The 12,453-nt window shown below is 35.3% G+C and overlaps 1 protein-coding gene across 7 annotated transcripts in view; it reads left to right on the forward strand.

The window, feature by feature from the left end:
- The window catches only part of INPP4B (inositol polyphosphate-4-phosphatase type II B), a 934,219-nt gene that overhangs the window by 269,970 nt on the left and 651,796 nt on the right, over positions 1-12,453 (forward strand). For all 7 annotated transcript variants that reach the window (XM_077139955.1, XM_077139941.1, XM_077139945.1 and 4 more), the window contains one exon: positions 468-530. The gene's annotated coding sequence lies outside the window, so the exon portion shown is untranslated. The remainder of the gene's footprint in view (positions 1-467; positions 531-12,453) is intronic.

Raw genomic sequence — 12,453 nt, forward strand, 5'->3', positions numbered from 1 at the left:
TATTTTATCACTTTTTGGAAAGATAGAAAAACACCCAAATTTTCATGAATATTTTAAAACCCATAGTCACTGGTGGGGGGAGGAAAGTAAATTTATATAATTGCCAATTCCATTGTAGTCAGTTGTAATCCAAGTAAATGTTCTATCTCAACGTAACCTTCGTCTTATCTTTTGGAATCATGGCAGCTAATGTCTTTCTTGTTCCTGTGCAAGAAAAGGGAAAGACAAAGAAAACAGGGTTAATGCCACAGCCAGCCATGTTCTCAGCTGCAGGGGAGAGAGAACCTTTGGGGAATGTGGCATTTAAAGCAACTTGTTCACAATGCAGTTGCTGAATGGAGTGGAATATTTTGTCAAATGATTTTCTTCTCTCACCTTTATTACTAATGATGCTTCTTTTCTTAAAAAGCATTTAAAGAATATAAAGAAGGTTTCTTTCTATTAATATCTTTTCTCTTTACCCACAGAACCCAAGGAAATGGTGTTACCTGGCAAGAAATTGTCTGTCTTTTATGAAAAATCAGGCCAAGGTAATGCTTGTTCCGAATTGATTTTTTTTTTCAGTCAGTTTAACTCTGCTACATTGAATTAGGGGACTTTTCTTGATAACTGGTTTTAGATATTGAATGACCCAACAAAAAAGCGAATCCGTTTTTAAAAAATAAAGGGAAGGATTTATGATGATTACCATATTTGTGAATTCAATAATAAATGCTTTAATATATAATAGTTTATCAAAGCATTGTGGATTGTGGCCAATTTTCTGATACCGCTTTTTAAATTTATGTTAATATGTGAACAGGATCTTGACTAGAAAAGATTGTATTCTTTTTGACTGAAAAAAACTTAAATTGGGGTATCATATTTATACATGATAGACAATAAAAGAATTAGGCTCTGTTAGGGTACAGTAATGAGATTTTTCTTGTATTTAAGCATTATTCAGATAGATTTGCACATTGTTTTCAATATGAAATATTTTTCAAAATGAATTTATAGACACTTCACCAGGGTTTTATGAAGACACCCTTCATGAATACAAATACATGGTGAGGACACCATGTATTTTCTCTGGAGAGATAAAATTATATCATCTAGTTGTTGAATAACATGACTGATTATTCTCAAAAGATTGCATATTTAGTTGTTAAACTTCTAATCATTTGTGATTTACTTACAAATGTCCTAAGAATATAAAAACTCATGCAAATATTCAAATGAAATACGCATGTAAAGAAAGTGTGAGTTTAGATCCAGATATGCAATGTATGTGTGTTTTTTAAATAAAGCTACTATATTAAAAGATACTTTTACAAAATAAGTTTCTGACAGGTTAAAATTGTCAAGGGAACTAAAGCTGATATTGAGTTCTGTCTACTTTGTAGCTGTGAAGATATGATGTCGCTGTACATGTCACTGTACATGTACATGTACAATATATACATATATTGAAGTGTTAATGTTAGGCTGCACACTGATTTTAAATGACTGGGCTTTATTTTTGACTAATTGTGGAAATTCCTGAAAACAATTTAGTGCTGGAACAAAGTTAGCATTTAAATTTAATGGACATCAGCAGGAAATTTGTTTCTGAATATTGATTTGTAGCTGAGTGAAAATGTAAAATTGTTAGATTGGATTAAAAATTGTGGTCTATCTGTTTATTTCTGGCTTTTAGTTATTTCTTCAAAAGAGGTGTTAACCCATTAAGAAACAAGTTCCATTCCTCTAAAGGGGATTTTGTACTGTAATAACTCCATCCAAAGTTTATCTGTATGAAAATATTAGTTTATACCATAAAATATATTCAATGATTACTGAAGTCAATTGAGGGTTGCCTTTTGCATGAAATTATTAGTTGTGACTACAAAAAGAGGGATGTTAAAAGAGAGCTTATATCTAGACAATATGAGGAAGAGGTTGGAGTTGAACTATGTGCTATAGACACAGGGAGATTAAGGGTGGAAAAGTGCTTGTTGAGGGCAGTGTGATGGTGGCACAGTGGCAGAGTTCTTGCCTGCTATGCCAGAGACCTGGGTTTGATTTCCGGTACCTGTCCATACAAAAAAAAATAGTGGAAAAAAGTGCTGGTTGAGAAGAAAAATAATCAGTGGAAGATGACTTAGTAAAGAGTGGAAGAGAGAAGCTTTGAAAGAAATGGAGCCAATGAGGTGTGCCAATAATCCTTTAGCATGAAAATAAAAAATTAAAGGAGCAAAGAATATCTGGGATATATCGGTATGTTGATTTTCCCCAGAGATATTCATATGCATATACGTATTCAATTTATTAGGCTTTCGTTTTATTCATTTAAAATATGGATAAACTTATTTTAAACTGCCTGTAATAAATACAGAATTAGGGTGGGGAAGCGTAATTTCCATTAACATGGTAAAATGTCCAGCGTCTGTGTGTCCAGAGTAATTTTCTTCTTAACATGAGAATGAAAGAAGCATCCTGTATATTGCCAGAGTCCAAGCACTTTTGTCTGATAAATACTCTCAAAGGGGCTATGATCTATGATAGGTGCATTTGCCGGGAGGGTGAAAGCAGGATGTAGAGAGAATTTATATGACCAAAAGAAACGATGTCCATTTCATCATCTCTCTAGGATAGTCCTTTAGCTTGTTGAAGTAGCAGTGTTTGCAATTAATTGTTAGTAAGACAAACAGTGCTAATTGATGCTCTGCCTCTCCTATCTCAAATAGAGTATGTGCATTTATTCAATGTTTAAATAGTGGAAGTTGAATACATGCCAGTGAAGCTGCTATTTTTAAACAAATGGGACTTTCCAGCTTTTCTCAATTGTACTTGACACCTACCACACTCATTTTCATGGGATGAACTATAGCATGGGGCTCAAAAACCAATCTGTTCGGTTATCAGGCACTATTGTGTGTGCAGATATAGATACTTTTATAAGTTCTACACTGACTTATAAAAAGGGAATTTAAATACCTTTTCATGTAGTGTTTTATTCCATGAGGTTACTGGTTCTTTCGTCACAATATTCTTAATATTGTCACTTGATCATCAAAAATAGAGCCAACTCTATCTATCTATCCATCTATCTATCCATCCATCTATCTATCTATCTATCTATCTATCTATCTATCTATCTATCTATCTATCTATCTATCTATCTATCTATCTTGTCAGGTCAAAACATCCTTCTGTGACACAAAAAGTTTGTGGATGGAGTACAAAACTACTTGCAGACTCTGAGTATGTTTAAATTTTACATAGGTTTATATATTATAGAAATAGATTGAATTTCAGTTGGGAAAATTTCATGGTTATAATTTATTTTTACTTATGAAAGAATATTAAATTTTATTCTCACACATATTTAACTTCTGTAGGAAATTAAATGGGGTATTAAGGACTCAGAAATTGTTTTATATATTCTAGGTAAAAATATAGACTTACTATAGGCACAATTTTGAGAACAGAAAATATACTGGGACATAAAGCTAGTATATGGTGTTATTACTTATGTTCAACCACATTAAGAAATAGGTTATAAATATGTTGTTTAGAGAGTGCTTTCACTGTGAGCTCTCATTGGCTGTAGATAATTCTGCAGATGTAATAAATGGTAAGATTTTAAAGGATAACAGTCTTGTGATATTTTAAAAGCTTACTATAAATAATATTTTATATTATTTATCCTATACCAATTATAATAATAGCAAGGAAAAGCAAAGCATCAAAGCCTGAGAGAATAATAATTTAATGACCATAAATTTAAGCAAGAGTTAGAAATACTTTGATGACATACATGAAAAGTGAGCAGCAGTGGTCACAATACCTGAATTAGATTCCACTTCTGATAAATACTAATGTTTTAAAAGACTATAATTATAACATCAGGTGAACATGCTGTCAAAAAGTATTTCAACTGCAAGTCAGAGAATAAATTATTCAATAAATTTCATGCAGAAGTGATTAAATAGTAATCTTTAAAGAGAATTTACATGAGAAGGAGGTATTAGGCTAATTTTTTTAAGAAATCACCTTTTCCAGCTTTTATGATTTTTGTCATTTGCAAAAGTTCTTGGGCTTCTTTACTCTTCTGAGTATTAAATTCTGTGGGATACTTTGTCTCTTTAAAACTTTTTTAAAAGCTTCTAAGGCTATAGCTTTTAGACAAATAGCATTGTCTAAAATTGGCTCCTGCTAATAATCAAGTTCTCCATGGATTCCCCACCCATGTCTCTTACCTCAGTTGTTTCTCTCTTACTTCACTGCTTAGCCTAAACATTTTTATCTCTGCTGAAGCTGATTCCTCCACTGTGAATACCCACCTTATTCAAAGCCTATAATCTTAAAACTTTCCTTTTAGAAGTCTTCTGAGACCCTTGGCATACTGTAGCTTTCTCTTTCTCTTAGCCTATGTTCTCTCAGAAAAGCACATAGGTATAGTAAATGGCACACTGTTATTAATTATATCATATTGCTGTATGATAGATCTTATACGTATGTGTCTATATATGTATAGAGATATATAATTATATATAATCTAATTTTTATTACATATAAAGATACACACAGAGTATTTTTATTCTTCAATATGATTATAAACTCCCTGAGAGCAGGAAGACCTTTCTGCATCCATTTTCACTCCCACTGGTGAGCAAAATAGACAAACTAAATGAATGAGCTCCTGTAACCCCCAAAATTCCTATAGAAAGAATATTTAAAAGACTAAAAAAGTATCTTTGTACTATCAGACTTATGATTTAACTATGTTAGGATTAACTTGAAAGCCCACTCTCTCTTTAACATATCTTTTCAAGGAGGATCAAATCCAAATTCAAATAATTTAAGTTTTAAAGCCACAGTTGAAACACATTCTTTTTACTTACTGGATATTGCCTAATTCTATCACCCATTGGCTTCATACCACTTAGCACAAAATGTCACTGGAGAGAAATCTAACCTGAACTCTGCAACAAAAGCATTTCTACCTAAGAACAAAACATTGCCTACTAAAACACTGCTGATTGCTTATCGTAACTCAGAATCAATAAAAATAAAGGTATAATTTGTCATCTCATTCATTCATTCCTTTATCTACCCATCCATACAATGTTTGCCTATTGTTGCTGGTTCTTGGTCATGCCACGAGAAAGAATTCAAGGGCACAGCATAGTATAGAGTAAGAGGTAGAAAATTTATTGATTTTTCTTCCGTATGAGTGGACATGTGAGAGTAGATGTGTGCACTCTTGCAAAGACAGAGGCATGAGAGACGAGAGACCCCTCGATGTTGGGACCATCTGCTTTTATTGCTTAGCTTTACTTACTTCTCTTCCACCTTCCTTGTTCAGTACTCTTCCTCCTACCCTCCTTTCTCTCCAAGATGGTGCCTGGTGATATGTAGTACATTTGGTCAGGTCCAGCTGCCACTGGGTATTTTGCCAAAGTGAGTAGCCTAAGCCAGACCCTCTTGAGTTTGATTAAAGGTCCTTGCTCAAGAGCTCTTTCATGGTATCTTCTCTCCCCTCTCTCCTGTTCCAGCCTGCCTCACTACTATATTCACAAATGTTCTAGGGAAAATGAGGTACATGAAGAACTGGAGATTCTCTCTCTTGTTCTACACATACACACACACACACACACACACACACACAATTAAAATATACACATATACAGAAGCCCACAATATCCCTTTGCATGCTGGTAGAAGGTATCTGTAGTTCCCTATAATTTTTCATAAAAAATTTCTATTTCTTCCATGTTCTTCTGTACATCATCAGTCACATGGGTGGTTAGAAGCTATTAAAGCCATTCCTGGTCGCCATTTCATGTCATCAATAGTTGTTCAATCTAATACCTAGGGATTTTGTGGCCATTTTGTATGTGTGTGTATGTTATTGTGAAATATGTTATTTCTGTCTGCAGTGGACTCTCTATTCTATGATCCTAAAAGTATCAACAGGGTCGGTGTTGAAGTCTGGGTAGGGGTATTATGATTCGGGGGATTGAGGTGGAATTATGTCTATTGTGCTTGGCGCAAGGCCTTGGGGATTGGGTCTGCTAGTACAGGACAAAGTATTTTGCAGGAATTGGTTCCTGTAAGGCTTTGGTAGATGCATTTGTTTCCATTTCTTCAGTTTTGCAGTACAAGCATGTCTTTGGAAGGGAAAATCAAGTCAGTCTGGGCAGTAACAAATCATTTGTAACATGAGCTGTCCACTAGAATTTGCAAGTGCACACATGTTTATTTGTATGTTTGTCCTTTTTCTTTTCTATTATAATGCACTTGGCTTTAAAAAAATATTGCCACTAGATGTCAGCAGCAACCTCCTAGGGTTCATGTGGCATTAACTTTGGAACTGAAAAAATAAATTGGACTTTATTAGAACTCCTTATCTGAGAGGAATAGTAAGTACTTACTTTGAAAGTTTAGAAAGTATGTTTTAAAGTGTGAGAAGAATTAACATTATAAAATATAAAATATTTTGAAATTGGTTTCTGTTCACATATAATGCATTATTTTTATGTTCAGCATTCTCTAAACCAATGAGAGTGTATGAAGAAATATAGGTCAGGCCAAGGAATTTGTCAGAAATTGTACCTGATGCCATAGCTTTAAACTTCTGTTTTCACACTTTATGATTCATTTCATGAGTATTTGCGCTTTGGGTTTGTTTCATTCTGTTTTAGTAGCAGCCTGTATGGTGCTACAGCACATCAGAAGGCTGTGTTATATAAAATTTTTAGCATCCACACCTGTGCCCAGTTTACTTAGCGATATCTAAGCTTTCCTAGATCTGTGCTCTGTTGTTATAAGATACTCTGAACATTTTGACAGGTGCCAAAGAATATTACAGATGTCTACTTGCTGACAAAGAAAACAACCCCGCAATATGAGAAAAGTGATATTTTCCATGCATTATAATACATATAGTTGTTTAATCCTTGAAATAAGTAAAAACATCTCAAATGTTTTCCCCCAAAATGTATAAGAAGAGAAAATTGTAGTGTTGGCCAATGTTCAATAGATTTTGATAATAGTATTTTAGTAATGCAGTTATTTTTGGTCAAATCCGATTCACATTAGCAGAAAGGTGCAGTTCAAGCTGTTGGACTTCACATATCAGATGAAACTCAGTTTTATGGGATTCGTTGTGGTCACTCAAATACTGAGTATATTTGTACATTATTATAAGAGGGATAGGCTTGTTGCTGAAGGTCATTTTTAAAAGTATATCTTAAAGTTCAAAAGAGAATTATGAAAACACTTAACTTTTCGAAGCAGGTTCTACCAAGTAAAATACTAATTTAAATGTTATATTCCTATGCTTTTCAAGATTAAAAACAAACCTCTTTGGTGCAGTGAATGTGGGAGCAATTTCAACTAGGCTATAGGCTTATGAAATAATTCCTTTTAAAGTTGTTGCATTGGAGAATTGTTGGTTAACTTCCTAAGACTATTGCTAAGTTTCTTATATTTTGCATTTCTATTAGAACACTGCCAGTAAAAGAACAACTTATCCAAAAATTTCCCAGCACTATGGTTGTTATTCTTTAATTATGTTTATAGGTGATGAGACAAACATTTGGAGTTGTGCTGCATTTATTTGACCTATGTAATTTCCTCACATGGTGTAGGTGCAATGAGCAAGTGCTATAGATAAATGGGAGGTGTCTTAATAGCCAGATGTCCAATTAAGATGCTTTCAACGTTGAACCTGGTGTGGATGTGCACAGCTTGCTTGATCTATAATAGTCCATCCTAAGTATGTCATACTTAACTCCCTAATAGGGGTCAGAGCTGGGATCTGACCAGGACAGCTGTCTTTAATCTGTCACTTTCCTCATCATTTACGAATAGGTAAATGACATCTATTCAGGGGTTATTTTGAAGAGAGATGCTGCCAATTATAAACAAAATGTTCTAACTTCACACTAAGAAACTAAGTCCCAGTTCCTTAAACACCCACTGCATTTCTACTCGGTATGTTCTTTCATCCATGCATTAACATGTATTAAGCCAGAATATAGAGAAAATGTGGTTCCCTTTTGACTGCCCCATAAATTCAAAACACCTCAGCCTGACATCCAAAGACCACTTTTCCAATGCTACAACTTAAGTCTTCTCAGCCTCATTTCTACCTGGTTCCTCAAGCAGATGTTGCCCAGTAGTCCAACCTGCTTGATCTCACCTGTATATGAATTTATACCTTGATGACTTAGTATTTATCATTCTTTCTACAGAGAATTTAACTTTTTCCATTCTCTCTCCTACGCACCCTCCCCCCCCCCCTCCAGGTTCTTGTTCTTCATTTCAGAGATAACAGAGGGAAGCTTGGGTTCAATTCCTAGATTGGCTGCTTAATAGTTTATTGCTGCATCATTTTAGGAAGACTGTTTATCTCTCTGGGCCCTGTCTTAGTTTTTCTACCAAACTGGCTAAGAAAAATACTAAATAATTGAGTTGATTTTAATATTAACTTAGAATTGTCCCTGGCATTTAGTAGGCGCTTAATAAAATTAGCCACTATTAATCAAGTCAGTTTCAAAATACACTTGTACAGAATTTATTTTCAAAATTTATAATCTCACATGAAGTCATTATTAATCTCATAAGTGTTTCTTTGCAACTCTACCTGCCTACCCTGCCAGTATTTTACATTCATTGATATATAAATCTTAGCCTCTGGGTATATTATTTTTCATATCAATAAAACAGGATGATAATATTAGCTATAACTAGGGTTATTGAGACAAAGTTAGAAGATAGGAATAATTACCATTTATCCTGCTTTTGTTACATGTGAGAAACTTGGCTAAGGGCTTTACTTATGCTAATCCACTTGCTGAACACACATATATTTGCTTTGGTGGAGTGATGGACAGGGAATTGATGAATTCACGTTTAGACATTTAGAGTTATTGAATAAAGTGATCATAGAGCATCCAAGTACAAAAATCAAACAGGAAGGGAAATAAAGATTTGGTGTTCAAAAGAGAAGTTACAACTTGACATGGGGTTTGGAAAATTCATACTGAATTTGAATGAAGCTGTGTGAGAGGATGGGTGACTTCTCTGAGAGTGTAGTTGGAGAAGAGCAGCCATTAAAGAACACACATACTCAGTCCTGCATACACAAGCACACACACACACAATCACACATTCCCATGGACAGATGAGGCTCATAGTCCTGCTCTTCTCCAGTTTTGTAAAGTAGGGTGTATAGTAATGTGTTATTGAAACTGATACAATTATCCTTTTAAAGGTCCATGTTGAAAATATTGTCATACATAACATTATTGCAAATGAAAATATTAAGACAAATGAAGCTACTCCCAACTTGTGTTTTGACCTGATATAAAATAGCATTAACAACAGTAAGTAACCATGTAATAAAAGCATTACTGGCCATTTTGCAAGGAGGAAGTTTAGACATTTGATGTAGTTGGTAATATGATGGCTGAGCATAGATCAGATATTAGAAATCTATACAGGATGTATAAAGGGCTTTGAAACCATCTACATTTACTTCTCTGACAATAAGAGACTTGCTTTCCATTATTAGACACCTTTCCTTAGGATCTTATTAGAATGGCTAAAATTTAATATTTCACTATGCTCTATTAGCTATCAGAAAGCTTGTGGTAGACATCTCATTTTTAATTTTGTTGTCTTGAAGTTTAATTGGGAAAGTTTTTTTCCTGAGGAAGCTACCCCACCTACAATTTGTATGGTATTTGCAAACCGTGAATAATGAAAGTAAGTATTTATTAACTATTTATTGGGTGCCAAATGCTGTTCTAAACACTTTATGTGCATTTTCTCTTTTATATCTCACAATAGCAATATGAATTACGGCTACTGTTATCTCTGTTTCCATTTTTTCTTGTCATAACAATACTGTTATGTTTTCTCTTATCACAACAAAACTGATAGGCACAAGTCTACAGATTGTCTAGGTAGTTTATGCTGGTCTTAGCTGGTCTTGCTCACGTGCCTGAAGTCACCTGGGAAGTCAGCTGTGGGTTGGTTTTGCTGATCTTGGCTTAGCTCTCTCACATCTCACAGATCTGTGAACTCTACTGGGACAACTGGGCTGACTCAGCTTTGCTTTGCCTGGTCTCTCTCTCCCCAGCAGTCAAAATCACACTTGGTCTCATGATGGTACCAGAGTTCTGAGAGACAGAGCAGAAGTGCTGAAGGGTTCTTGAGGCCTAGGCTTAGAAATGACACGCCACCACTTCTACCATATTCTAACAGCTAAAGGAAGGTACCTGGACAGCCTTGAATAAAAGTGTGAGACTCCGTGGTTTGATGGGAAGAGCTGCAAAGTCACATTGCAAGGGGTTGGGCACAGAGAGAGTAGAGAATTGGGACCATTTTTACAGTCAATCTAGGAGAATCTCCATTTTACATATGAGAAAACTGAAAAACAATGAGCTTAAATAACTTGATGGCTTTGGGACCCCTACCTGTCCCATTATGGAACCTCATTTCCCTGGATCTAATGACTGAACAAAGAATGGGCACATGACATAAACAGAATTGATCATAGCCCTTTCATGGGACTTGTTATACAATAGAGAGAGGACTCTTCCTTTTGGGTCACAACAGTCAGGGTGTTGACTTGGAGTTACCAGTAGCCTTTTTCTCTGACATTTGTAGAAGATAAGATAGCTTATAAAAATAGGAGAGACAAGAAACAGAATGAATGAACAGTCCAAGAAAGATCTCTTTGCATCATTGGAGTCACTGGATTCAGACATCCTCGAAACCTCAAGTATATTAGTTTCTTGTAATCAAACTTGTCTGACTAAGGTTTCTTTACTTGCAACCTATGATTTTTTTCACTTATCAGCTTGGCTAGGTTATGGTCTCCAGTTCTTTAGTCAAGCAAGCTCTGGCCTGATTGTTACAGTAAGGGTATTTTGTATACAAATTTGAGCCTATAATCGGTTAATTGCATCTACAATCAACAAAGGAGATTGCCTTCAGTAATATAAGGAGTCTCCTTTTATCCAATCAGTTGGAGGTCTTAGAAGACAGAACTGAGGTTTTCTGAAGTCATAAAGAGGAATTTCTGCCTCAAGTTCAGACAGCCATCTTCCCCGGGGGAATAAGGACTTGTTAGAATTCAGAATCACTTTTATCAGGGTTTCTAGTTTGCAGCCCACCCTACAGAGTTTGAACTTGCCAGTTCCTATGGTCATGTGAGTCAATTCCTCATAATAAATCTCTTAATATTATATATATATTATATCTATATACACATACAGCCCAAATATTATTAGCTAAGAGTGGCAGATTATATTTTCAAAAGTGGCCACAGAAATATTTCCAGTCCCACATGCTCTTTTAAAACCACCTTGGTGCTCCCATCAATGCATGATGACTATTTTCCCTTTCCTTGAAAACCTGGGTGGAATTGTGACTACTCCAGCTGCGCACTGCAGAAGTGATACTATAATGACTTCCATAGGTAGGTTATAAAGAGGATACGGCATCCACCTGACTCTCTCTCCCTTTCAGGACACCTGCCCTTGGAACCCAGTTGCCATGTTATGCGAAAGTCCAGGCTTCAAGGAGGATCCATATATAAATGTTCTGGCCAATAGCCCCAACTAAGGTTTTAGCCACTAACTGGTATTATCTGCCAACTATGTGGGTGAACAAGCCTTCAGACAATTCTAGCCACTAGCCTTGGGAAAGCTCCAGTGATGATGAATGGAGCCGAGATTCTCCCCACCGAACCCTGCCCAAATTGCAGATTTGTGAGCAAAACAGAAGTTGTCATTGTTTTAAGTCACTAAATTTGGGGATGTTTTGTTAGCTCATCTGAATCTCTTTTCTTTTCTTCCTAGGACAGTTATCAGACCCTATTTCCAACTAAAAACTGCCACCCAATTTTGACCCATGTGCTTCTTTAAACTTACTTTGATTTACCAAGTAGATATGAACATTTTGTCTCAATCTTTGTTTAGTTTTGTTTTTTATCATTGGCTTTGTGATGCCGCTTTGGTTGACTAGAAGTGGTGTTAGAGATATTTGTGTGACTTTATGACTCTTCTAAAAAGGTTGGAAATCCTGACCTGAAGAATTCTACTATCTCTCTCTCTCTCTCTGTTGCCATGCTGTCCAATGTGGAAGCCACTGGTTACTTAAGATTATTTAAATTTGAATTTAAATTAAATATAATTGAATATTTAGTTCTTTAGCTACACTAACCACATATCAAGTACTCAACATTTACATGTGGCAAGTAGCTAACATATTGGATAATGAAGAATTATAGGACATTGCCATCATTTTGCCAAGTTCTTCTGGCAGCACTGCTCTGATTTGCAGCTCACATTTGTGTTTTAAGACTAACCCCTTTGAATACTGGAAAGCAATTTGCAAAAATATTTTGACCAAGAGCAGAGATGTCTAAAGATCTGGTCTTTGTTTCCTAGGTATGAGCTCTGAGAAGAG

This window comes from Tamandua tetradactyla, chromosome 22 (genome assembly GCF_023851605.1).
Source record: "Tamandua tetradactyla isolate mTamTet1 chromosome 22, mTamTet1.pri, whole genome shotgun sequence".
Classification (NCBI taxonomy): Eukaryota; Metazoa; Chordata; class Mammalia; order Pilosa; family Myrmecophagidae; genus Tamandua; species Tamandua tetradactyla.